General features: G+C 46.0%; 1 pseudogene; it reads right to left on the bottom strand.

The window, feature by feature from the left end:
* Nucleotides 1-6,904: 6,904 nt before the first annotated feature.
* Nucleotides 6,905-22,872, bottom strand: LOC125173064 (protein SET-like; annotated as a pseudogene).
* Between the last annotated feature and the right edge of the window lie 1,439 nt (nucleotides 22,873-24,311).

The following is a 24,311-nucleotide window of genomic DNA, read 5'->3' on the forward strand; positions in this document are numbered from 1 at the left end:
CAAGGTCTATGCCAGCAGATTAACAGGATTACTGAATGATGCCCCCTAGATGCTGTGGAGCAGAGATGTTAAAACAGCCATCCAAAAAGCCCATGGACTCTAACCACCTGTTTTAGACTAGTCAAAGTGCCAAATCAAAATGTAGGTGGGTGTCTGGCTGGTAGAGCATGTGACTTTTTAGTTTCAACACTTATTTTGAGAGTGCAAGAACCCCAAGCAGGCTCTGAGCTGTCAGCGCAGAGCCTGACCTGGGACTTGATCCCACAAACTGTGAGATCATGACCTGAACTGAAATTGAGTGGGATGCTCAACTGAGAGAGCCACCCAGGTGCCCCGTTAAAAACCATTAAAAAAAAAAATCTTGATTTGGCTCAGGTCATGATCTCCGGGGTTTGTGGGATTGCCTGCTTGGGGTTCTCGGTCCTCTCTGTCTCTCCCCTGCTTGTGCTTGCTCTCAAATATTTAAAAAACCAACTCTTTTGCATTTTAGCAAAATAAGATATTTTTGAGAGCAGGGGAGGGGCAGAGAGAGGAGGACAGGATGGAAGTGGCCTCTGCGGACCGCTTGTGACGCGTAACCAATGGAGTCACCCAGGTGTCTCTTATACATTTTTAATGTTGAGCATACAAAGAAAAGGGGCTCCAGGGTGGTTCAGTTAAGTATTCGACTTCTGCTCCGGTCATGATCGCAGGGTTCATGAGTTCAAGCCCCACGTCAGGCTCTGCTGACAGCTCAGAGCCTGGAGCTCTCTATCTGCCCCTCCCCTGCTCATGTTCTCTCTTAAAAATAAACATCAAAAAAGTGTTTTTGTAAGTAAATGTCCGTTTTAGGCCTGGTTGAGTTTCACTGTGGGTGAAGGAAATCTCAACTGTATGCATATTTTTTGCAGCTTAAGCTAGTCTTGTGGATATGGGGGATAGCTATGATGGCCTGCTTTGAGGGTGAGCGCACCAGTGGAAGCTTGTTGCTGCTATGAAGGTCAAGCCAGCAAGCAGATATTCTTGGATAAACTTAAAAAAAAGCTTGGCAGCCTGTGTTTCTCTGGATTCAAAAGTTGCTGTTCACTCAGTGGAGTTCAGACTGCCTAATGTCAAAATTTGCATCCGGGCAAAACAGTGTCCCAAAACTGGGCTAGCAAGGGCTGTGAGGTTGGTGTTTGCATCTCCTGAGACCTAGTAAAGGAGGATTCTAGGGTTGTCGTGACCCTACAGCCTTCTCTCGTGTAGGTGCTTGCCCTGGTTGGCTACTCTACCTGGCAGGCCTAGAGGTTTAAATAAACCTGAAAAGTTATTTGGCCGTTAGGAACAGAGACCAGGGTTGCTATGAGTCCAGGCCCAGCACAGCCAGTGCCTAAGTACCTGTTACTAAATAGGACTTTACAGCCCTAGAGGTGTGGGGTGTCTGTGGGTTCCCTTGCTGAAGGAAGAGAAACGTATTCCACCATTAGAATTGCTCTTGGGGTGTCTGGCTGGTGCAGTCAAACATCTGACTTGGGCTCAGGTCATGATATGGTTTGTGAGTTCAAGCCCCAAATCGGGCTCTGCTGTCGGTCCTGAGCCCACTTGGGATCTTCTGTTCCCCTGTCTGCTCTTCCTTTCCTGTCTCAAACATAAAAATCTAGAATCACTGTACACATGTACTTTAATAAGCGAATGCTGCTGATGGTGTGCCTTCCCTCAGGCATTTCCCTCAGCCCCTCCATACGCCTGATGTGGGTGGAAAAGTGAGGTTCGTTCTCCCTTTCTGCTGTTCGGTTCCTCACCATTAAATTGGGGACAGTCCAGTCCTGTTATTACTGGTTGGTCCAGGGGTGGTGTGCTGACTTGTGTGGAATGGAGAGGAGGTTGGAGGGTAGTCCGTCACCCTGGAAGGCCAAGGAGGAGCATTAACGCTTACCTTTAGGGACTAGAACCCTGCAAACGTCTTAATTCTTGCCTCCCGGACACCGGTCTGGTCTCCTGGTTGGTGGGCCGGGTGAAGGTTTTGCAGCCATTTTAGAAAAGCCGCTCCCGTTGGCAAATGGTTGTCACCACTTCTGTCATTCTTCCAGCAGGTGGCAGCACATCCACAAGGATGTGGAAACCTAAGGCTGCGTTTCAGGGCAATGTGTTTTTTTTTCTTTTACTTTTTTTTTTAATTCTGTTTCATTTTATATTAGAGACTCTGAAGCACGCTCCAGGCTCCGAGCTGTCAATGCAGAGCCTGAAGTGGGGCTCGAACTCACCAGCAGTGAGATCATGACCTGAGCCAAAGTCGACGGAGCCTCCCAGGTGCCCCGTGGTGTTTTTTTGTTTTGTTTTTTTAATGTTTAACACATTAAAGAGAGCGCACAAGCGAGGGAAGGGCAGAGAGAAAAAAATCCCAAGCAGGCTCTGTGCTGTGCTGTCTCTGCCCACGAACTGGAAGATCATGACCTGAGCTGAGATCAAGAGTTGGACACTTAACTGAGCCACCCAGGTGCTCCTAGGCCAATGTGTCTTTAACTTCAAATTCACACTTGGATTATGTGATGGGGCTTGGGAGTCTGCAGGAAGTCCACTCAGCACACTAAGAGATGCTGTGGAATGCACAGAGAACTCAATTTCATGGAATGGTTGGCCTGTGCCCTTTCCCAGAGGTATCCCATTTTTGTATGCTTGGTTCACTGTCTCTTTGTATCTCAATCTGTTTCCCCTCAGCCTAAAAAAGTGCCAAAAGTTTTCTCGTCAAAAGAATTGTCCCCTGACCCGACCTCCCCACCCAGCTGTTGCCACTTGCCTTCATTGCCAAACTTTGAGAAGGACCACACTCCTGAGTCCCACTCCTTGTCCCTAGCATTGTGACTTATGTCCCCTTGCTTCCTTGCAGCATTTGACAGATGAGCCCTCCTTCCTGCCTGAAACTCCCTTCCCCGCCCTTAGAAAACCTGGGCAGACAGTAGAGCGGTGTGCGCTGTGACCCTCTGTGACCCTCAGCCGAGGTGGAGAGGGGAAAAGCAAGCAGCCCTTGGCTTAGAGCCTTTCAACAGGCTCATTCTCTCCAATTTCTAGATAGGAGCCAGTGGCTATCCCCCGCAGATCAGGTAACCCAGCGACGCCGGGAAAAGGCCTGGAGAGTTCCTCTACTGCTGGGCCCTCCACGTGGAAACCTGAAAAGCACACATGTATCCCTGCTAACCTCTGAGTAGAGGGGCTTGATGTCATTGTTCTGTCCCGTGGGCCTAGGACAGTGCCTGACATGCAGTAGGTACTCAGTAAGTGATGAACAAAGGAACCCCGGAGAAAGTCCTTCCCCCAAATGCAGGGAAAGCTGTGATAGCAGCAGGAGAGAATCTAGGCCAGGAGTTCTTAACATTTGCACGTAGGGGGTCCTGGTAAAGACTTTGAACCTCTCAGAATAACGTTCTCAAGATTATTTGCTTTAAAAGAAAGGATTACAAGGGAAACCAATTATATTGAAGTAAATTTATTAAAGTATTTATGCACAACTTTTGTGATAGAATTATGTGTTCACTAATGCATTAGATAAGATGTATTTGCATTTAAAATACAGTTAAGTTAGGGAGTTTGGTTCTGGTAATGATGGAGTGTCTGAAAACAGACCGTTCTGTTAACAATTATAAACTGTACAAAATATAAATCAGCTTTTAAAGTTGGACAGATAATACCAGATAGAAACTGAAACAGAAGTCTATCACCCTTAAAAGAAGATAAGGGTACTGGGTGAGATCCATGTTTAACCAGTTTTCTCCTGTTGGGTATCCATGAGTTAGCATGGATCCCCAGACACAGAGTTTAATCAGAAAGGGGGCCTGTCTTATTGCGCTGAGGAGTCTGTTTGGAGTTTAAGTCTGGAAATTTTCCTGAAAATAAAAGAGACACTGAGCCATAAGATCTGCACACTTAACTGCCTTCAAATTCTCAGCCAAGTCCTACATTGTGTATGCGCAGGGCAAGATTCTAACGAGCCCGGGGGAAAACAACTGGAAAGTTAACAGAGCTGGCTATAGATGCCAGCAGCTGCCGAGTGCTGGGGAGGCAGAGTTTGGAGTTCAAATTCTGCCCAGTTAGAGGCTTTTAATAAGCACTTCAAGCTTTTCTCTGAGACTTAGAAAGGCCATATTTCAGAAGTAACAGCCACATCCCACACCTAAGGACTGAGCCTAGGACGCGGGGCAAAATGCAAAACCAAAATAGGCTCACCCTAACAAAGCCTCAAGCCTGAAACTGAGCCCCCGCCTCATGCTCAAGATGATGTGTTGGGAATTTAATTGCCTACAAAACTCAACAGTGTTCAGAGAAGGATAATAGAAATCAGATTCTCTACAGTGCATCATCCACAATGTCCAGTAAGCAAAAAATTGCTAGGGGCACCTGGCTGGCTCAGTCTGTAGGGCATGTGACTCTTCATCTTGGAGTCATGAGGTTGAGCCCCACCTTGGGCATAGAGCTGACTTTTTAAAAAAAAATTACTACAGGGGCGCCTGGGTGGCTCGGTCAGTTAAGCATCCGACTTTGGCCCGGGTCATGATCTCAGCTCATGAGTTTGAGCCCCGCGTTGGGCTCTGTGCTGATGGCTCTGAGTCTGGAGCCTGCTTCGGATTCTGTGTCTCCCTCTCTCTCTCTGCCCCTCACCCACTCTCTGTCTCTCTCTCTCTCTCAAACATTAAAAAAAAATAAAAAATTACTAGACATGCAATGAAGTATGAAAATGTAGTCCGCAATCATAAAGTCGATAAACACATAACTCACATATTGAAATATGAAGGCAAAGACTTCGATCATAAATATGTTAAATAATTTTCAGAAGAGGAGTATGTATAATACAGAAATGGAGGTGTTTCTGGAGAGCTATGAAAACTCTAAGAAGGGAACCAAATGGAAAGCCTAGAACCGAAAAACAAAATATCTCAAAAAATTCACTAGAAGGGCTTAACAGCAGAAGAAAGGATCAGTTAACCAGAGGACAGTTCAATAGAAATTATTGACAGAGTTTGGGACACGCTACCCCGAAATACAGCAGCAGCTTGGCATATTGAGTATTTCAAGCGGAAGGAATGTGAGAGCAGATTCCGGAAGGACTCTGTGACCTTCCCTGAGGCGGGTCATAGGCCCTTCGGTGAAAGGAGCACCCTTATCTCTGAAGACAGAGACACCCAGAGGAGAGGAAGGAATGGGATTTGCCCCCGTTGCATGAACTCAGGTCATACCTTCTCTTTCTTTGGTCCTGTCACATGTTCCCACAACCCTCCACTCTTTCTTTTTTTTTATTTTTTGAGAGAGAATGAGCAGGGGAGGGGCAGACAGAGAGGGACAGAGAGAATTCCAAGCAGGCTCTGCCCCGTCAGCACAGAGCCCGATGTGGGGCTCGAACCCACGAACCGTGAGATCATGACCCCAGCAGAAAGCAAGAGTCGGATACCAGGCGTGCCCACAGCTCTCCACTCTTTGTCAAACTTAACGACAGTTAGGCTTCACTGCTTAGGTCTTCATTTCCTTGGGAAGGCTCCCGTGGCACGTAAAACTTACATTAAAGAAATTTGTGTGATTTTTCTCTTCTTAACTTATCTGTTGTTACAGGGGCTCCAAGCCCAGAACTTCCCCTACACTATCCAAACTGAAGCTCAAAGAGAAAAAAGATTGGGGAAAAAACTGAAGAGAGCCTCAGTGACCATATCAAATTGCCTCATGTACGTGTAATTGAGTCCACGGAGGACAGGAGAGAATGAACGGAGCTGAAAAATATCTCTTTGAAAAATAACGATTGGAATTTTCTAAATTTGATGAGAAACAACCCCCAGAGCCAAGAAGAAAGCCACACCTCTGCACATCATAACTGAATTGTTCAAAAACAAAGACTAAAACAGCCACTCAATAAAGACCTATTACCTGCAAAGGAACATGGGTAAGAATAATGGCTACATTCTTATCAGAAAAATATGAGACAGTGGATGATATCTTTAAAAACTTTTAAGTTTATTTATTTTGAGAGAGAGAGAGAGAGTGCACAAACATGGGAGGGACAGAGAGAAGGAGAGAGAGAATCCCAAGCAGGCTCTGCACCATCAGCACAGAGCCGGATGCGGGGCTTGAACTCACGAACGGTGAGATCATGACCTGAGCTGAAGTTGGACACTTAACCAACTAAGCCACCCAGGCGCCCCTGTGCAATTTTCACTTTTAACACTGAGCATCAGCTTTCCAGGGACACAAAATACAAATTTTAAATAAACAGTCCACAATGGAGCAGGTCAATTCCAGATAAAATCCTACAGGTTCTGCTGATTGTCTCACCAAGAGGCAGGGCTCAAGTCATTATTAGGAGAAAATTTTATTTCTAAAGTGTCATTTTACATGCAGAGATACCTATTAAACATCACGATCATACCAGGGAGGAGGTGGGGGGGGAGATGGGTTAAATAAGTGATGGGGATTAAAAAGTGCACTTGTGATGGCCACTGGCTGTTGTACGTGCATTTTGAATCACTAAATTCTACACCTGAAACTAATTTGATACTGTATGTGAACGAACAAATTTAAAGTCAAAACCCGTAAAAGTAAAACACATCACAATTAAACGTGCCAAAGGAGAAGCCAAATGTCAAAATGCCTCCTTAATCCACCCAAACATCTCAAATCCACCCTTTGCTGACCTTTCATAACCCCATTTTTTAAAGTTTAAAAAAAACTTTCATGTTTATTTTATTTATTTTGAGGGGGCGGGAGGGGCACAGAGGGAGAGAGAGAATCCCAAGCGGGCTCTGTGCTGTCGGTGCAGGGCCCAATGCGGGGCTCAATCTCACGAGCTGTGAGATCATGACCTGAGCTGAAATCGAGTCAGACGCTCTTAACCAACCGAGCCACCAAAAAAAATTTTCTTACACAAGAGAAGGTGGACTGATACACGTTGGTAAATGCCAACCGTCTATACGCACACGGAGATGCAGTGTAATCTCTTAGCCCACAGACGGAGATAGGAGGGGAAAAGCTAGACTTCTATGCCCTGCTACACAGGGGCCTAGCGCCCTCCAGCGGCCAGCGAATTAAGGGAGCAGAAGGTGGTTTGGTTTTGTTCCCCGCTCCCCGGTGGTGTTGATTCCATAAAGTTTTTGTTGAGACAGGAAGGGATGAAAACGAATTTGGAACAGAAAGGAGTAGAGATTTTTCCCCCCAATGTATTCTGCTCAAGGTTTTTTTCCTCCCCAGATAGTTGAGAGCCTTTGCTGGTGTAAAAGAGAGAATCGGGACCTCAAAAAACAGGGCGACAGAGCACAAGAGGAGAGGGCGGGGGGGGGGGGGGGGGGGGGGGGGGAAGGCTGCAAGTTGCTCCCAGGAACTGGGGACGATTTAGGAAGGCTGGAATCCATCCCTGTTCCATGAGTCGGCTTCTCTCTCCTCGTCCTTCCCCTTCCTCCTGCTCAACATCATCTTCATCCTCACTTTGTCAATATCTTCCATTCCTCCTCCTCCATCATCATCTTCTCCTTCCTCTTCTTCATCATCCATGTCGGGAGCCAAGGAGTGCTGCCATGGATTTGCCACCTGTCATCTCTGATCGCCCTGCCCCACTCACCCGCACCCGCGCAGACTGGCCAGTAAACCAGAGGAGGACACCCTCTGGCTCCCACGCTCTCTCCTCCTGCTGGCTTGATTCTGAGTCTGACTTGAACGTTTTGCCAAATCCTTTCCAGATTTCCACTTGACTTCCGTGAGCCCTGGGGGTGGATCAACACTCCGAGGAACTTCTTTGGAAAGCACTTTGTTTTCGAAGTGAGGTTTTTCACCAAGATAAAAATCTATTCTGTCACCTGATTTAATACCTTGAAGTTCTGTCGCTTCCACTCTTGGCGAACAATGCTCACATCTTCATCCTCCTCCCCAAGCGGTGCAGATACTTGAGGATGGTTGACAAATGTCGTTCCCCCCAGATGTGGAATTTGGGCCACCAGCTCCGACCCCTCCTGAAAAAATGGTTGGCGGGGTTTGTTATGTTTCTGTTGTCTTTGCAAAGTCTCCTTACTGGCTTGGCCATTAAGTCTGACCATTGCATTTTGTACTTCATATGTTCAGTTGCTTCTTGCTGTTCTTTTTCTGAGGGCTCGTGCGCCCCCTTGTGGTTAGTGTCGGGCGCCCTTTCATGGATTTTGGCCCAAGGTGCTGCTCGGGGTCTCGCGTGCGGACCGGAAGAGAAGGGCAGGCAGAGGGGGGGCCCACTCGGCTCTCCAGTCCCCGCGCTACCCCGCTCTCGGGCGCCGCCCTGGCGGCCGCTACTCGCCGCTCCCTCCCTCGCCGCACGCGCGGCTGCTGTCCCTGTGGGAGCCTCCTCCCATGCATCTTCCTCACCGCCAAAATAACTGCAGCAAAAGATGAGAAGACATTGCGAGAACTGAAATAACTAGGGAACTGGAGAGATATACCCCGTTTGTGGATGAGAAGACACACTATTGTTAAGACGTCATCCTCTCCAAATTTATTTATAGATTCAATCCAACCATCATAGTCTCGGCAAACTTTTTAGTGGACGTTGACAAGATGACTTAAAAGCTTATATGGGGGGGCGCCTGGGTGGCGCAGTCGGTTAAGCGTCCGACTTCAGCCAGGTCACGATCTCGCGGTCCGTGAGTTCGAGCCCCGCGTCAGGCTCTGGGCTGATGGCTCAGAGCCTGGAGCCTGTTTCCGATTCTGTGTCTCCCTCTCTCTCTGCCCCTCCCCCGTTCATGCTCTGTCTCTCTCTGTCCCAAAAATAAATAAAAAACGTTGAAAAAAATTTAAAAAAAAAAAAAAAAAAAAGAAAAAAAATTAAAAAAAAAGCTTATATGGAAATGCAAAGGACTAGAATAGCTAAAATGGCCTTCAAAAATAAAAGAAAAAAGAAATAAAAAAAAAAAAAGAAAGCTGTAGGACTCACACTAAATGATTTCTAGATTTATTAGAAAGCTGCAGAAACCAAGGCAGTGCCTTATTGTTGTGAGGATAAATATATCAATGAAATAGAGAAGGTATTCTGGAAGTAATTCCTCATATATTGATTTGATTGATTTTTTAAAATGGCATTATGGCATTCAATGGGGGAAAAGACAGTCTTCTCAACAAATAGTGTTTAGAAAACTAGATTATTTATATTTTAAAAAAATGAACCTCAACTTTTACTCCACCCTATATATAAAAATTAATGCACGGTGGATCACAGACCTGAATACAAAACATAGAACTATAAAACTTCTAGAAGAAAACAAAGGAGAATATCTTTATGGCTTAGGGTAGGAAAAGATTTCTTAGGATACAAAAGGCATTAACTATAAATGGGGAAAAATGTTAAATAGGACTTCATCAAAATTAAAATGTCTGCTCATCGGAAGACACTTTTTGTTTGTTTTGTGTTTTATTTATTTTTAAGATTTTATTTTCTTTTTTTTTTTTTTAATTTTTTTTTTTCAACGTTTATTTATTTTTGAGACAGAGAGAGACAGAGCATGAACGGGGGAGGGGCAGAGAGAGAAGGAGACACAGTATCAGAAACAGGCTCCAGGCTCTGAGCCATCAGCCCAGAGCCCAACGCGGGGCTCGAACTCACGGACCGCGAGATCGTGACCTGGCTGAAGTCGGACGCTTACCGACTGCGCCACCCAGGCGCCCCAAGATTTTATTTTCTAAAGCAATCTCTACACCCATCGTGGGATTCTAACTCACAACCCAGAGATCAAGAGTCGCACGCTCCACTGACTGAGTCAGCCAGGTGCCCCTCCTCAGGAGACACTGTTAAGAAAATGAAAGGACAACCATAAGTTGGGAGAAAATATTCACAAATGAATTCCTGATAAAGGATTTGTACCCATGAACTATAAAGGATGACAAGTCCTCAAGAAAAAGATAGCCCAATAAAAAGACTAGTCTTAAGCAGACACTTTATAAAAGAAGACATCTGAATTTGCAAAAAAAAAAAAAAGCACATGAAAAAGTGCTCAACATCATTAGCCGTCAGAGAAATACAAATCAAAACCACAAAGAGATACCACTGTCTACCCCCCAGCATGGCTAAAGTTAAAACTGATGGGGCAAACGTTGTCGAGGCTATGGAGCCAAATCTCTTACTCATTGCCAGTAAAATGTCAAATGGTACAGCCATTTTGGAAAGTGGCCGTTTATTATAAAATTCAACATACAGCTACACCGACAGTTTATAATACTGTAAAGTTAAACATATACCTACGCTATGACTCCAGTTCTGTTTCTAAGTATTTACTCAGGAGAAATTAAAACGTGTCCACACACAAAAAAATTGTATGAAAATGTTTGTAACAGCTTTCTTTTTTTCTGGTATAAGTCCAGAAAATCTTGATTTGCATAGATCTATATCTAAGCGTCCAGGGCTTGCTTTACTAGGTGAAGACAGGGTTTTCTCAAAGAATAGTAACATTCTGGGGTGCCTGGGTGGCTCAGTCGGTTAAGCCCCCGACTTCAGCTCAGGTCCTGATCTCATATAGTTCATGGGTTTGAGCCCTACATCGGGCTCTGTGCCGACAGCTCAGAGCCTGAAGCCTGCTTGGGATTCTGTTCTCTCTCTCTCTGCCCCTCCCCTGCTCACTCTGTCTCTGTCTCTGTCTCTCTCAAAAATAAATATTTAAAAACATTAAAAAATAAAAAAGAACTTGTCCTTTAAAAGCCAGTGAGAAGCCCTCTATAAACTGTTTTCCCATTTCCTTGCAAACTTTTTCAAATGCAGTGATGGAGGGACCTGCTTCCGACAGAGTTGATGACTTTGATGAATGTTGACAAGACATCTCGCAGAGATATTGGGCAAGTCTCTACTGCCTGTGCCGGTCTGCGTAAAAAGCATCGAGCGATGACGACGTGCAGAGCTCTCTTTATCACTCGAGTTTGCAAAATAAGCTTTGCGGGAGGTCCATCTGGCCAGAGAATGAAGCGTTTCTTTCCAGGCGCAACCGACTTGGCAAAAAACGTGTTTAGCGCTTCCAAAACGTCGACAGCCTTTGTAGTTTGCACGGGGCGACTCACAAAGTAAGAAAGCGGCAGCGCGTCCCTCTGACCAAAAGCAAGGAGTTCCCCCCCCCGCCCCGTTGAGAGGGGTCTGCGGGGTCTGCGGTTTCGTCCATTTGCCTGCTGGAGGGGAAAGCGAGGCTGTTTCCTCAACGACCTGCTTTCACTGGTAAAAGAAAGGTCATCTATTCTAGAACATATCACACTGCTGGACAAGGAACTGCTTCCACTGTTGTCCTCTGATCCAACCCCAAAAGTAGCTCGTTAATTTCCTCGCGCATGCCCTTGCCTTCCACACGTCTCTCGAACAGTGTGGGAGATTTGTCTTTGGCTGAGCAGTTTCAGAGCCCGCGGCAGTAAAAGCTTATTGTGAGATAGCCCATCCAGTGTCGGGAGTGTTCCAACTTTTCCCGAATTGAGCTCTCCTTAAACAAACCCCCCTGCATCTTTAAATGCATTTTTTTGGAGGGCCAGACGTGCCTTGCCCTTTCAGTGTCGCCGCTTTTATTCTCCCATTCATTCGCGAGATTTTTCCAGCACAAAAACACTGGCTGTTGTGTTCTGTCATGTTCATTATTAAACGTGAAGCGGGATAATACGTAGCTTTTATCATACTCCTCTGTCTTCAGTATTGCAGCTACAGCGTGGTTTCGTCCAGTGACTGTGATGGTCTTTTGATGTCTCAACCTGGCTAGGCCACAGCCCCCAGTTCTGGAGTCAGAACTAGCCTAGGTGTTGCCAGGAAGGTGTTTTGTGAGGTGATGAAAGTTTATAGGCAATTGATGTTAAGAGAGATGATCCTACATAATCTAAGGGGACCTAATTCAAACAGTTGAAAGGCTTTAAAGAGCAGGGTGGAAGACTCCCGAAAGAAGAAATTCTGCCTGTGTAGTTCAACTCTTGTGGGCATGGAGTTCTAGCCAGCCCTTCCTGACGGGTTGCCCTTGTGGATTCTGGGCTTGCCAGCCCCCTCTGTCAGCCCCCACAGTCGTGAAAGGCAGTTCCTTGTAATGCATTTCAGTACATACAGCTGACCTTCATTATCCTTAGATTTAATATTTGCAAGTTCAACTACTGATTACAATTTAGTATATCCATGGGGCGCCTGGGTGGCTCAGTCGGTTAAAGCATCCGACTTTGGCTCCGGTCATGATCTCATGGTTCGTGGGTTCGGGTCCCGGGTTGGGCTCTGTGCTGACAGCTCAGAGCCTGGAGCCTGCTTCAGATTCTGTGTCTCCCTCTCTCTCTACCCCTCCCCACTTGTCCTCTTTCTCTCTCTAAGATTAATAAAAAATAAAAAAGATATAAAATTTAGCATATCCATACAATGAAATACCACTCAACAATGAAAAGGAGCTGTTGAGGGGCGCCTGGCTGGCTCAGTCCATACAGCATGTGACTCTTGATATCGTGGTTGTGAGTTCAAGCCCTACATTCAATGTAGTGCTTACTTAGAAAAAAAAACAACACAAGACTGAAAAGGAGGTATTGATACGCACAACAGGGTGGGTGGATTTGTAAATAATTATGCTAGGTAAAAGCAGTTCGATGAAAAAGAGTAGGTGCTATATAGATGACTGCACATCTATAAAATTCCAGAAAATGCAAACTGATCCATGATGGTAGGAAGCAGATCAGTGGTTGCCTGAAGACCAGGGAAGGGAGAGGGGGAGGCAAAGAAGGAAAGAAGGGAGAGAGTGCCTAGGGGCACAAGTGATGGGTGGCCCGCTCTCTTGACTGTGGTCACGGTTTGACATGAGTATGCATGTCAGACTTATTACGTTATCCACTTTCAATACGTGAAATTATTGTATGTCCGTATATTTCAATAACGGCATAAAAGACTCCCCACATTTTGGTTAGAATTGTATTAAAACACTAACATTAATTTGGAAAGACCGACATTCTTACAACCGTCAGTTTTCCATCCTGGAACAGGTGACTTATATCACTAAGAAAAAAATTTACCTTTCTTCACACATCTCTTACATTTTTTATTAAGGCTACTCCAAATAATGTTTTTTTTTTTATCCTAATAATTTTTTAAAGAAGAATTGCATGTTTCTCCTCTTATTTTATTAACAAACATTTTTTTAAGTTTTAAGATTTCTTTTGAGAGAGAGAGATAGCGGGGGAGGACCAAAGAGAGAGGGAGAGAGAAAAAATCCCAGGCAGGTTCTGCACTGTCAGCACAGAGCTCAACCCGGGGCTCGAACTCAAACCACGAGATCATGACCTGAGCCGAAATCAATAGACACTTAACCAACTGAGCCACCCAGGCGCCCCCTAGTAATTTTTTTTCCTGGTTATTTTGATAGAGTCTTTCCCACCATTATGTAATCTAATTGAATGTTATTAACATATAAGAAAATATGTCTTAGGGCACCTGGGTGGCTCAGTGGTTAAGTGTCTGACTCTTGGTTTCCCCTCAGGTCATGGTCTTGAAGTTGGTGGGTTTGAGCCCCGCGTTGGGCTCTGTGCTGACAGCTGAGAGCCTGGAGCCTGCTTCGGATTCTGTGTCTCCCTCTCCCTTTGTCCCTCCCCGCTTGTGCTCTCTCAAAAATAAATAAACATTAAAAAAGAACAAAAAAAACCCCACATGTCTATTCTTCTCGCATTTAGTCTCTTTGCTACACTGTCATAAGTGTGACGTATTTCACTTGATTTGGTTTTTCTGTAGTAGTCAACTGTGTCATCTGCAAATCACATAACTTCCTTTTCACTAGTCCTATTTCTCATGTCCGTTTTCTTGTTTCACATCTTTTTGCTTTGTGACTTCCAGACCTAGTTAGCTCATGATTGTGGCCTCGAGGGAACACGTTTGATCATGCTGAGAACCACCCAAGTGTTTTACCATTACATAGGATGCCAACTTTTATGTTCAAATTGATGTTTTAAAAAAATCTTTTGGGGCGCCTGGGTGGCTCAGTCAGTTAAGTGTGCGAATCTTGATTTTGCTCAGGTCATGATCTCACCGTCATGAGATCCAGCCCTGAGTTGGGCCATAAGCCAGGCATGGAGTCTGCTTGAGATTCTCTCTCTCAATCTCTCTCTCTCTCTCCTGCCTCTCCCCTGCTTGCTTACCTGCATGATCTCTCTCAAAAAATTCAAAAAATAAAAATAAAAATAAATTTATTAGAGACATTGTCAAGCACATATTAAAGTAGAAAGACCAGAAAAAAGAACCTGCTACCCGACGGCCCCCAGCTTTGTCCAAATTTGTTTCATTTGTCCCTCATCCTTCCCACAACCCTCAGAAATTTTTGAAATATATTTTCAATATTATATAATTTCATCCGTATTTCCAATTTTCCCAATATTTTGTCCACATATTTCCAACATTATATTAATTTGTTTAAGATATTTCAATATGTATCTTTAAAGGTTAATGATTCTTTTAATAAAACAATTTCATTATCACATCTTACAAGTTAAACATGAATTCCTTGCTGTCATCAAATATTCAGTGTTCAGATTTCCTTGATTAGCTCATCATTTTGTATTTTTTTTTCACTTCCCTTATCAAACCTGCATTCAAAGGAGGCGCACATGGCTTTGGAGTCTCGTTCTTTCTTTCTTTCTTTCTTCTTTCTTTCTTCCTTTCTTTGAGTTTATTTATTTTGAGAGAGAGAGAGAGAGAACGGAGGAGGGGCAGAGAGAGAATCCCAAGCAGACTCTGTGTTGTCGGCTCAGAGCCCATCTTGGGGCTTGATCCCATGAACTGTGAGACCATGATCTGAGCTGAAATCAAGAATCAGACGCTCAACTGACTGAGCCCCCCAGGAGCCCCTGGAGTCTCTTTCAGTCTGTGAATTTTCCTTCCCTCTTTTCATTTTTCTTGCTGTTTGTTCATCGATGACATCAAGTAATTTGCCCTGCAGAATGGGCCTCCTCTTGGGTTTGCTGATTATGTCCCTGTGGGTGGTGTTTACCATGTTCTTTGCCCCCTCGTATTTCTAGACAATAGATCAGATTGAGGTTCAGTTTTTTGGAGCAAGTATAGGTGGTGTCACTGGGCAGGTCTCCGGGACCCAGACTCTGAGAGGGAAATTTGCAAAAGGAGGTTTACTGGGCAGGGCTCTCAGGCTCAGCGCCTGGGGGTGGGGGGAGGAGGGGTGGGAGGAGGAGGGGAGAGGGGGGACGAGGGGGGAGAGAGGAAGATGGGGGACAGGAACAGCTGGGCTGGGATGCAGCCGAAATGGAGGTCTCAGTTCCCATGGGAGCTCTGGAGCTGGGACTATCCCTCAGATTGTTCCGGATGGAGGCAGGGGTAGGGCTTTTGTACCCTCTCATTGGCCTGTCTCTGGGGCGGTGGGAGTACAACCTGTGGCCAGCCTCCAGGAAGGGACCCAGCACTGGGCCCTGTGCTGACAGCTAGGAGCCTGGAGCCTGCTTGGGATTCTGTCTCCCTCTCTCTCTGCCCCTCCCTGGCTCACGCTCTGTCTCTGTCCCTCAAAAATAAACATAAAAAAATTTTTTTTTTAATTATCTATCATCTATCTACTATTGTGGTAAAATATACATTACACAAAATTTGTCATTTTAATCTTTTTAAAATGTACAGTTCAGTGGCATTAAATACATTTACAGAGCTGTGCAACCATTACCAGCATCAACTTCAGAACTTTTTCATCATCCGCAACATAAATTCTGTGCCCTTTAAACACTCCCTCCCTCCTCTCCTCACTTCCCTTGGTAACCTCGACTCCACTCTCTGTCTCTATGAATTTGGCTACTCTAGGTACCTCATGTAAGTAGAATCATACGGTATTTGTCTTTTTGTGTCTGTTCTATTTCAGTTAGCATGATGTTTTCATCCGTGTTGCAGCGTGTATGTACCATGTTGTGGCAATTTCATTCAGTTATTCCACTGTATGGATAGACCATGTTTTCTTTATCAATTCGTCTACTGATGGACTTTGATGCCTGCTTCCACCTTTTGGTTATTGTGAATAATGCTGCATGAGCACCGATGTACAAGTATCTGTTCGAGTCCCTGCTTTCAGTTCTTTTGGGTATATACCTGGAATTAAAATTGCTGCATCAAGTGGTTTCTGAGGAACCACCACACTGTTTTCCGTGGTGGCTACATCGTTTTACATTCCCACCAATCAACGCACGAGGGTTCCAAGTGCTCCGTATCCTTGCCGACACTTGTTATTCCCTCCCCCTCCCCTTTTTTCCCCACAAATGGGCTCCATGACCAATGCGGGGCTTGAACTCATGACCCTGAGATCAAGAGTCACATGTTCTACCAACTGAGCCAGCCAGGCCCACCCCCCTTTCTTTTTTTATTAGCCATCCTCATGGATAAGAGCCATCCTAATGAGATACCTAAGTGATACCTCATTGTGGGTTTGATTTGCTTCCCTAATGACTAGTGATGTTAAATATCTTTTCGTGTGCTTATTGGCTGTTTATCTTCTTTGAGAAATATCTATTCAGATCCTTTGCCCTATTGAACTTTTAATATGCTACTAAACTGTATTGTATAATCTTTCATTTAGAACTTTTGTGTTTGGTGAATCCACTTAATTTGCTCCCAAGTTCCAGAGATGTTTTTTGTTGTTTTGGGTTGTTAAAGTTTGGTATAATTTGTTAGGTACCAATAGCTCACTACCCAGGTTCAGTTCTGGAAAGCAGGCCCCCTTCTTGTGCAAAGAGAATGGAAATTCCTGTTCTTTCTGCTCTGGGTTCCTCTTTCCTTCACTCAGAATCTGATGTCCAAGCTGCAATTCCAGATTTGCATAGACCTGAAAGCCCCATGGGGAGATCCATGAACCTGTTTAAATTGGAGGTCAGTCACAAATGAACAATCCTGATGGGGTTCGGTGGGCAGAGAATGGAAGCCAGATTGTAAGAAGGATCAGTGGTGCCCAAGAGAGGGACACCTGGCTGGCTCAGTCTGTGGAGCGCGCGACTGTTGATCTCGGGGTCATGAGTTCAAGCCCCACCTTGGGCACAGAGATTACTTTAAAAAAAAAAAAAAGTGCCCAAGAGGAAAACAATCTCTTGAGAAAAGGGTTTGGTGGAGGGTCCAGGCTCATCTGGGGGCCAAGGGTGTGAAGCATCAGATCCTGAGCAGAGTGTGAGGGTCAACTGTAATCTGTCCCAGCCTGGGGCGCTGCAGGCTGAGTTTGTAATTTTTGTTTCCTCTTAACCCCTTCCTTGGGGAATCCATCCTTCCTTGACAGCCCCCTTTCATTGTAATCCTGCTTGGGCCATGTGGATTGGATGGGCCTAACCCTGTCCCGGGCCTTAGTGATATCCTGGTTAGTGGACTCTGTTCTCCTCGCCATAAACGCTGGTCCGGCTTGGATATATGATACACGCCGGCCTAATGAGAATCTCTCCTTGAGTTTTTGCCAGAAATATCGGAAAGATACTCATTTCAGAACTGAATGAATGTGAGTTTGCTCCTTGGTGAGGTACAGATAGAGATTACATCGGGCAGAGCTGTTACACAGAAAGGAAAATTTATTTGCAGCGAATAAGGAGATGAGGGGGGAATAAATTCCAAAGCCATGTGACTCCCTGAGCAGGGGTGAGTGGGTTTCTTTTCTTTAGGCTTAGGATGAACATTCAGAAAGGAGATCTTTGTCATCGTACCTAGAGACGGGCATAAGGTCATGCCTGTGTCTTAAGGAAACATTCCTACACATTGTATGTTATGTTAATGAGGTTTGTGCTCCTTCTTGGGTAGAGGTTTTAAATTATAAAGAGGCAGAGATAACTGGACAAGGAGAAGGGTCATGGGGATGCTCCAAGAGCCTAGAGCTGGAATAAACTGGATGCGGTCTCGGGATCCTTATCCTGGGTAAGGAATGCAGGGCCTTGCTTACCTTTGAAACAGCACTGGGAGTTTGACCACCGATTTATTGTCTCTGTTATGGTTAGACTATTTCCTGGCCTGGTAGAGACTATTCATCTTTGCATTCCCTTTAAATCCTTAAGTATCGAGGTCTTTGCATTTTTCCCCCGTTCTGACACCTCGTAGAAAGTTCTGCAAGAAGTGTGCATGGGCAAATAGGGCATAAATCACAGTAGGGCATAAATAGCTGGAGGTCTAAAATGACTTCTCTGGTATCACAAAAGCTGTATCTCCTTTTTTTTTTTTCTTCTAACTCTGCTTACTTTTTTTTTTTTCTTTTGGGAGTGTGATCTGTAAAGACCACCTAAGTCTGAAGCTGCCTGCTAGAGAATCAAGTCAACTCAGAGAAAAAAAGAGCTAACAGATGAAAGGCAATCATTTAGGCACCTGGATCCAGCCATACCCGAAGCCCTAGAGATTTGTTACATCCACTTAAAAGTTCTTTTTTTCTTGACCAAGTTTGGAGTTGGGTTTCTGTCAGTTACCAGTGACTGCAACCAGAATAGGGGAAAGCTTTGTGGCAAAACTGAAAGAACCATATTTCCCCCAGGGACTTGAGCCGTTTTACTGTGGGACCCACATCCCTTGTAAGAGAACAAGGCATGAGAAGGGGAGATGTGTCTCAGGGAGGTGCAGATGCAGAGGTGCTGGTGAGACAGCTGTGGGGTGGATACAGAGGTGGGGGGTGGGGAGGGCATCGGCAATGTCCAGGAGGGGAGGATGGTCACTGTCTAGTCTGCTGTCTCTAGCAGAGACCTAACAGAGGCAGCCTTGGCATGCAATAGGCCCCCAAGGGGGCTTTCTGCTCTGCAGCTGGTCAGCAATGCCCATGGGTTGCTAGAGGGTCAGAGGCACTCAGCGGCAGTGTGGGCACAGGGTGTTGGGTGAGTAGGTTAACCGGGTCTAAGTCACTAAGTGTGATGAGGAAGGCAGCCAGCAAAACCCAGCTTTGGTGAGAAGGATCCAGCACGCAAGCCCCTTGGGGGGATTAAAGTGAAGGCTGGGTCTGCCCTGGAAAAAGGGGACTATTGATCAAAAGGATTTAGGGACAAATGGGAGGGCAAGAACCCGGGAGCTCAAGACCAGGAAATGGAAGGGGGTTCTGGATGTGTGTCAGGAGTCTGGCATCGTGCAGCTGGGCTCGCTCTGCTGGGTTTCGCATCCGGGTTGTACTGACTTCATACAAGGGGTTGGACAGTTTGTCCTTTTCCACATCAGCAGTGGCTTACATAGGCTGGAGTGAGTTGTTTCTTTGGAATCTGAAAGAACTTACTGACCAAATGATCTACAGGGACTCTGGGAAGGTGATTTTTTTTTAAGCTTATTTATTTATCTCGTGAGAGAGAGAGAGAGAGAGAGAGGGAGGGAGCTCAACACAGAGCTTGATCCCACAAACGATGGGATCATGACCTGAGCCAAAATCAAGAGCTGGCTGCTCAACCAACTAAGCCACAAAGGCGCCCCTGGGAAGATGATCCTCTGATAATGCTTTGAGGTTCTTCCTCACTTAGGGGAACATAAGGATTTTCTTTTCTTTGTGAGTCTGTTTCTTGTATTAATTTGAACCATACTTTCCAATAAGATTTAAAAACCTATTCACATGTTCATGTGGGAATTGTCATTCTTATAATTTTACATTATAAACTGTGTTAATTACATCAACTTGCTAATTGCATTTGTCTTTTCTCTCCTTTTATTCAATTTGGCAGAAACTGTAACTATTGAAGTGCTTAATTTTTTGTTTAAGAATCTACTTTTGGGGGCGCCTGGCTGGCTCAGTCGGTGGAGCATGCGACTTGATCTCAGAACTGTGGGTTCAAGCTCCATGTTGAGTGTAGAGATTACATAAAAATAAAATCTTAAGGAGTACCTGACTGGCTCAGTCAGTTGAGCGTCCGACTTTGGCTCAGGTCATCATCTCATGGCTCATGAGTTCGAGCCCCACGTCGGGCTCTGTGCTGACAGCTCAGAGCCTGGAGCCTGCTTCAGATTCTGTCTCAGTCTCTCTGTCTGCCCCTCCCCTGCTCGTGCACTGTCTCTCTCTTTCTCTCTCAAATGGAAACAAACAAAAAAAATTTTTTTAAGATATTAAAAAAATAAAATCTTAAAAAAAATCGACTTTTGAATTTCTTTATCAATTCTACTGCTTTCACATTTATTAAAGTTGACTTTCCTCTTTATTATTTCTTATTTCTTTTTCCTGGCTTTGTTTTAAAGTTCTTTCCCTGAAATTTTGAGTTGAAATATTAGGTCAGTTATTTATAGTAATTTTTCTTACAAAAAATGAATGCATTTAAAGTTGGTAAATTTTACAATGTTCAAATAGTCACGACCTTAGGGCTAAGGCCTGACATATAACACCTTTGAAGTCATAATGACGTAAATTGGCATTATCTCATAATTATGTGGTATTCCTAATTCAAAACAATCAACCATTATAGTTTCTATTTTCTCTTTGACTCGACAGTTACTTAAGAAGGAGGCTAGGATTGTTGTTTGCTTTACTTTTGTGATTAATCTCTGGTTTATTGTATCCTGGACATAGTGTTTGGCCTGTCAGATTTCTGCTTTGGAGGATACTTGATGTTTTCTTTCTTCTTAATACACACATGTGGTAAACGTTTCATGTGCAAAAGGAAGTATACGCTGTGTGTGGTACAGAGTTTGACACGGATTTTTTTTTTTATAATTTAATGTGTTTTGAATTTTATTTTTAAGAGAGAGACAGCATGAGCAGGGGAGGGTCAGAGAGAGAGGGAGACACAGAATCCGAAACAGCTCCAGGCTCTGATCTGTCAACACAGAGCCCGATGCAGGGCTCAAACTCATGAACCGCGAGGTCATGACCTGAGCTGAAGTGGACACCAACTGAGCCACCTAATGCAGGGCTCGAACTCACAAACTGTGGGATCATGACCTGAGCCGAAAGCAAGAATCAGACACTTAACTGACTGAGCCACCCAAGCGCCCCAAGGAACTTTCTATTTAAAAAACTTAAAAAAAAATGTTTGTTTATTAAAACATTTTTTTTTAACATTTATTCATTTTTGAGAGACAGAGGCAGAGCTTGAGCAGGGGAGGGGCAGAGAGAGAGGGAGACAGATTCTGAAGCAGGCTCCAGGCTCTGAGCTGTCAGCACAGAGCCCAATGCGGGGCTCGAACTCACAAACTGTGAGATCATGACCTGAGCTGAAGTTGGATGCTTAAGTGATGAAGCCACCCAGGCACCCCGGGAACTTTCTGTTTTTTAAAGTGCCAAACAGCACAGCTGTAGATCACATAAAACAAATCTAGCAAGAAACGTTTGATGGGATCTGGATGAGCTGGGCTGATGTGAGTCCTGCCTTTCCACTGGCAGCTGGTTTTAGCTAACTGCAGGCAGCTCTGGGGGATGCTCCGCTCCTTCCGGACCTGCCTCAAAGCCTTCCAGACCACGTGCATGGCTTCAGCGTGGTGGGTAATTTTCAGCTTCCGCGCCCCAGCTGCCTGAGCACAGATCTCCATCGCTTAGGGCAGCCTGCTTCAGCAGGTGGGACCACTGACCTATGTGTCTCTCCTGGATGATTAGTGGACACAGACCAATCATGCTGCAGGTGGCCCTTGGTCTTTTACTTGAGCTGAGTTTTATGTCACTTGCAACCAAACATATCCTAACCAATGTTGGCTATATCCAATGTTAGCTTTATAAAAAAATTAGAGTGTTGCATCATGTGTCTGAGAGCTCAGACACTAAACAATTACGGTGATAGCAAACTATTCCCTGATATCTAAGGCCTTCATTCTGACGTCAGAAGGCCTGGGAGGGTGGGCGGGCTAGTGGCTGGTGCTTTCTCCCGGCAGGCTGGAGAGAGAGGGCAAGTTGGCTAGAGGGGCTGATCGAGAGAGAGAGAGAGAGAGAGAGGATTCCAAGCAAGCTCCATGCTCAAAGCGGAGCCCTACTCGGGTCTCCATCCCAGAGACCATCTGAGCCAGATAGATGCTCAACCTACTGAGCCACCCAGGTGCCCCTTTTCATCTTATTTTTTTATTAAAATTTTTTTAATGTTTATTTATTTTTGAGAGAGAGAGAGTGAGCAGGGGAGGAACAGAGAGAGAGGAGACACAGAATCCGAAGCGGTCTCCGGGCTCTGAGCTGTCAGCACAGAGCCGGACGTGGGGCTGGAACTCACGAACTGAGAGATCATGACCTGAGCTGAAGTCAGATGCTTAACCCACCGAGCCACCCAGGAGCCCCTACTTTATTTTTTAAAGTAGGCTCTAGGCCCAACGTGGGGCTGAAACTCACAACCCAGAGGTCAAGAGTCGCCTGCTACCACGGAGCCAGCCAGGCGCCCTGGCCTGTGATTTCTGTCGACTGTAAGGGGCTGCAATTCATCTCCTTGGTGGGTAAAATAAGTCCCCCTTCCCCTGAAATAGCGACCCTAAGGTGGCCCAGAAGACCTCACAGCCATCTCACTCCCTCCAAAGCCACCACGTCCGTCCGGATGCTGGCACGTTTCTACCTCCTGGACTTTACCTCTCAACTCAGTGCTACGTGCTAGAAAGCCTCACACAGAGAAGCCAAAGGAAAAGGATGAAACCTCGAAACAATTCCTGTTACACAGTTTGGTGTGGGGCTTTCCAGCGTTTGCGGGGCACACATGCCCTCAGGTAACGCCGGGGATTTGGGGTACAAATAACGCAAATTACAGATTTCACAAAACCGGCGCAAATCGTCCCTCCCGTCCCTTGGTCACGATACCCTACGTGGGCAGTTGGGGGCGCTCCCCGCCCTCTCCTGGGATTGCCCGGGAGCCGAGGACTCCGCCGGCCTCCCGCCGCACCGCGCCCTCGGTCCTCGCGGGGCCCCGCGCCCGGTCCGCCGCTGCCGAGCCGGCTCCGGGGGTAAGTGCGCCGCCCCCACCGCGGAGCCGCGGGCCGGCAGGTGCGTCCCGTCCGGACACGCCTCTCTGGGGGAGCGGAGCGCCGCGCTCTCCGTCCTCTGCCCGCACGCACCCCCGGGATTCTGCGGCTTCCACCACCATTCACCGCCCTCCTCTCCGCCCCCAGCCCGATGGCAAAGCGCGATTGTCCCCACTAAAGCCCGGGGCGGTTCTGGGATGGCCTCTGGGTCGCCGGCTGGCCTGACCGCCCTGGGACGCCCGGGCCCTCCAGCACCGCTTTTCTGCACCGAGATTACAAGCCCCGGGGCGGGGGAGGGGGGGGGGGGGACGGCTGCCCAGCCTAGGGGCGGGGGCAAGAATTCTGGGCATTCCTGGTAGATTCGGCCGCACCGGATTAAAATAAATTCCTAACAGGTCACCTGCTGCACTGCAGGGTCAGTAAATGCTCGTCCGGCCACTAGTTTCCCCTGGGGTGCTTGTCCGAGTGACCTGGGCGGCTGTTTAAAACACCTAGACTCTCGTCCACTCTCGAGGTTCGCAAGGAACCGCTCGGGTTGGGGCCTGGACGCCAGCATTTTTCAAAGCTCCCTGGGGAGCTTCTCAGACAAGCCTGGGGGCTTGAGTCCTGTCGAAAAGGATTGAGCTGTGTGCCTGGGTTCACCTGGGAAGTGTAAAATTTGTTCCAAGATGTAAATTTTGTACTAGAAGTACATGCAAAAATTGCATCCCGCTACATAATATGTGTCGTTTTATTTTTTTATTAACAAAATCGTTTTTCAGTGTTTGTTTTTGAGAGACAGTGAGCGGGAGAGGGGCAGAGAGCGAGGGCGAGAGAGAGAGAGAGAGAGAGAGAGAGAGGGAGGGAGTCACAGAATCTGAAGCAGGCTCCAGGCTCTGAACTGTCAGCACAGGGCTGGCCACCGCCTCCAACTCATGAACCAAGAGATGGTGACCTGAGCCACCCAGGGGCCCCGAGTTTGTGTTCGTTTTAATATAAAAACTTAAGAGAATTTTCTGAGAAAGATAAATTTATAATTCGTACAGATATAAAAATGACCCCCGAGGTAAAGTTTTATTTTATTCACATGAGAACAATCAGATGATACAGCCGGCACACAGGAGACATTGACGAGCACAAATTTATATGGAGTGACAGAATTGAATTGCAAACGGAGGCAAAACTGGTTTTTCCACAGGGGGGATAGAAGTCAATGGAAGCTCTTCCGGACAAGTGTTTCCATAGCCATCAGTACCTGCAATTTTTAAAAGGGTGCAAGATAGCTCAAGGACAATGAACTGGGCTAGAAGGAGATAGCTTGGGGTTGTGCTTTAAGGCATATATATATTTTTAAGTTTATTTATTTATCTTGAGAAAGAGAGAGAGGGAGGGTGAGAGCAGGGGAAGGGCCGATGGAGAGGGAGAGAGAGAATCCCCAGCAGGCTCTTACAGCGCACGGACTCGGGGCTCGAACCCACGCCCCGTGAGATCATGACCTGAGCCAAAAATCAAGAGTTGAAGGCTTACCCGACTGAACCACCCAGGTACCCCAAGCATAATGTATTTTTGAAACAAGATTTTC

Source organism: Prionailurus viverrinus, chromosome C1, assembly GCF_022837055.1.
Source record: "Prionailurus viverrinus isolate Anna chromosome C1, UM_Priviv_1.0, whole genome shotgun sequence".
Lineage (NCBI taxonomy): Eukaryota > Metazoa > Chordata > Mammalia > Carnivora > Felidae > Prionailurus > Prionailurus viverrinus.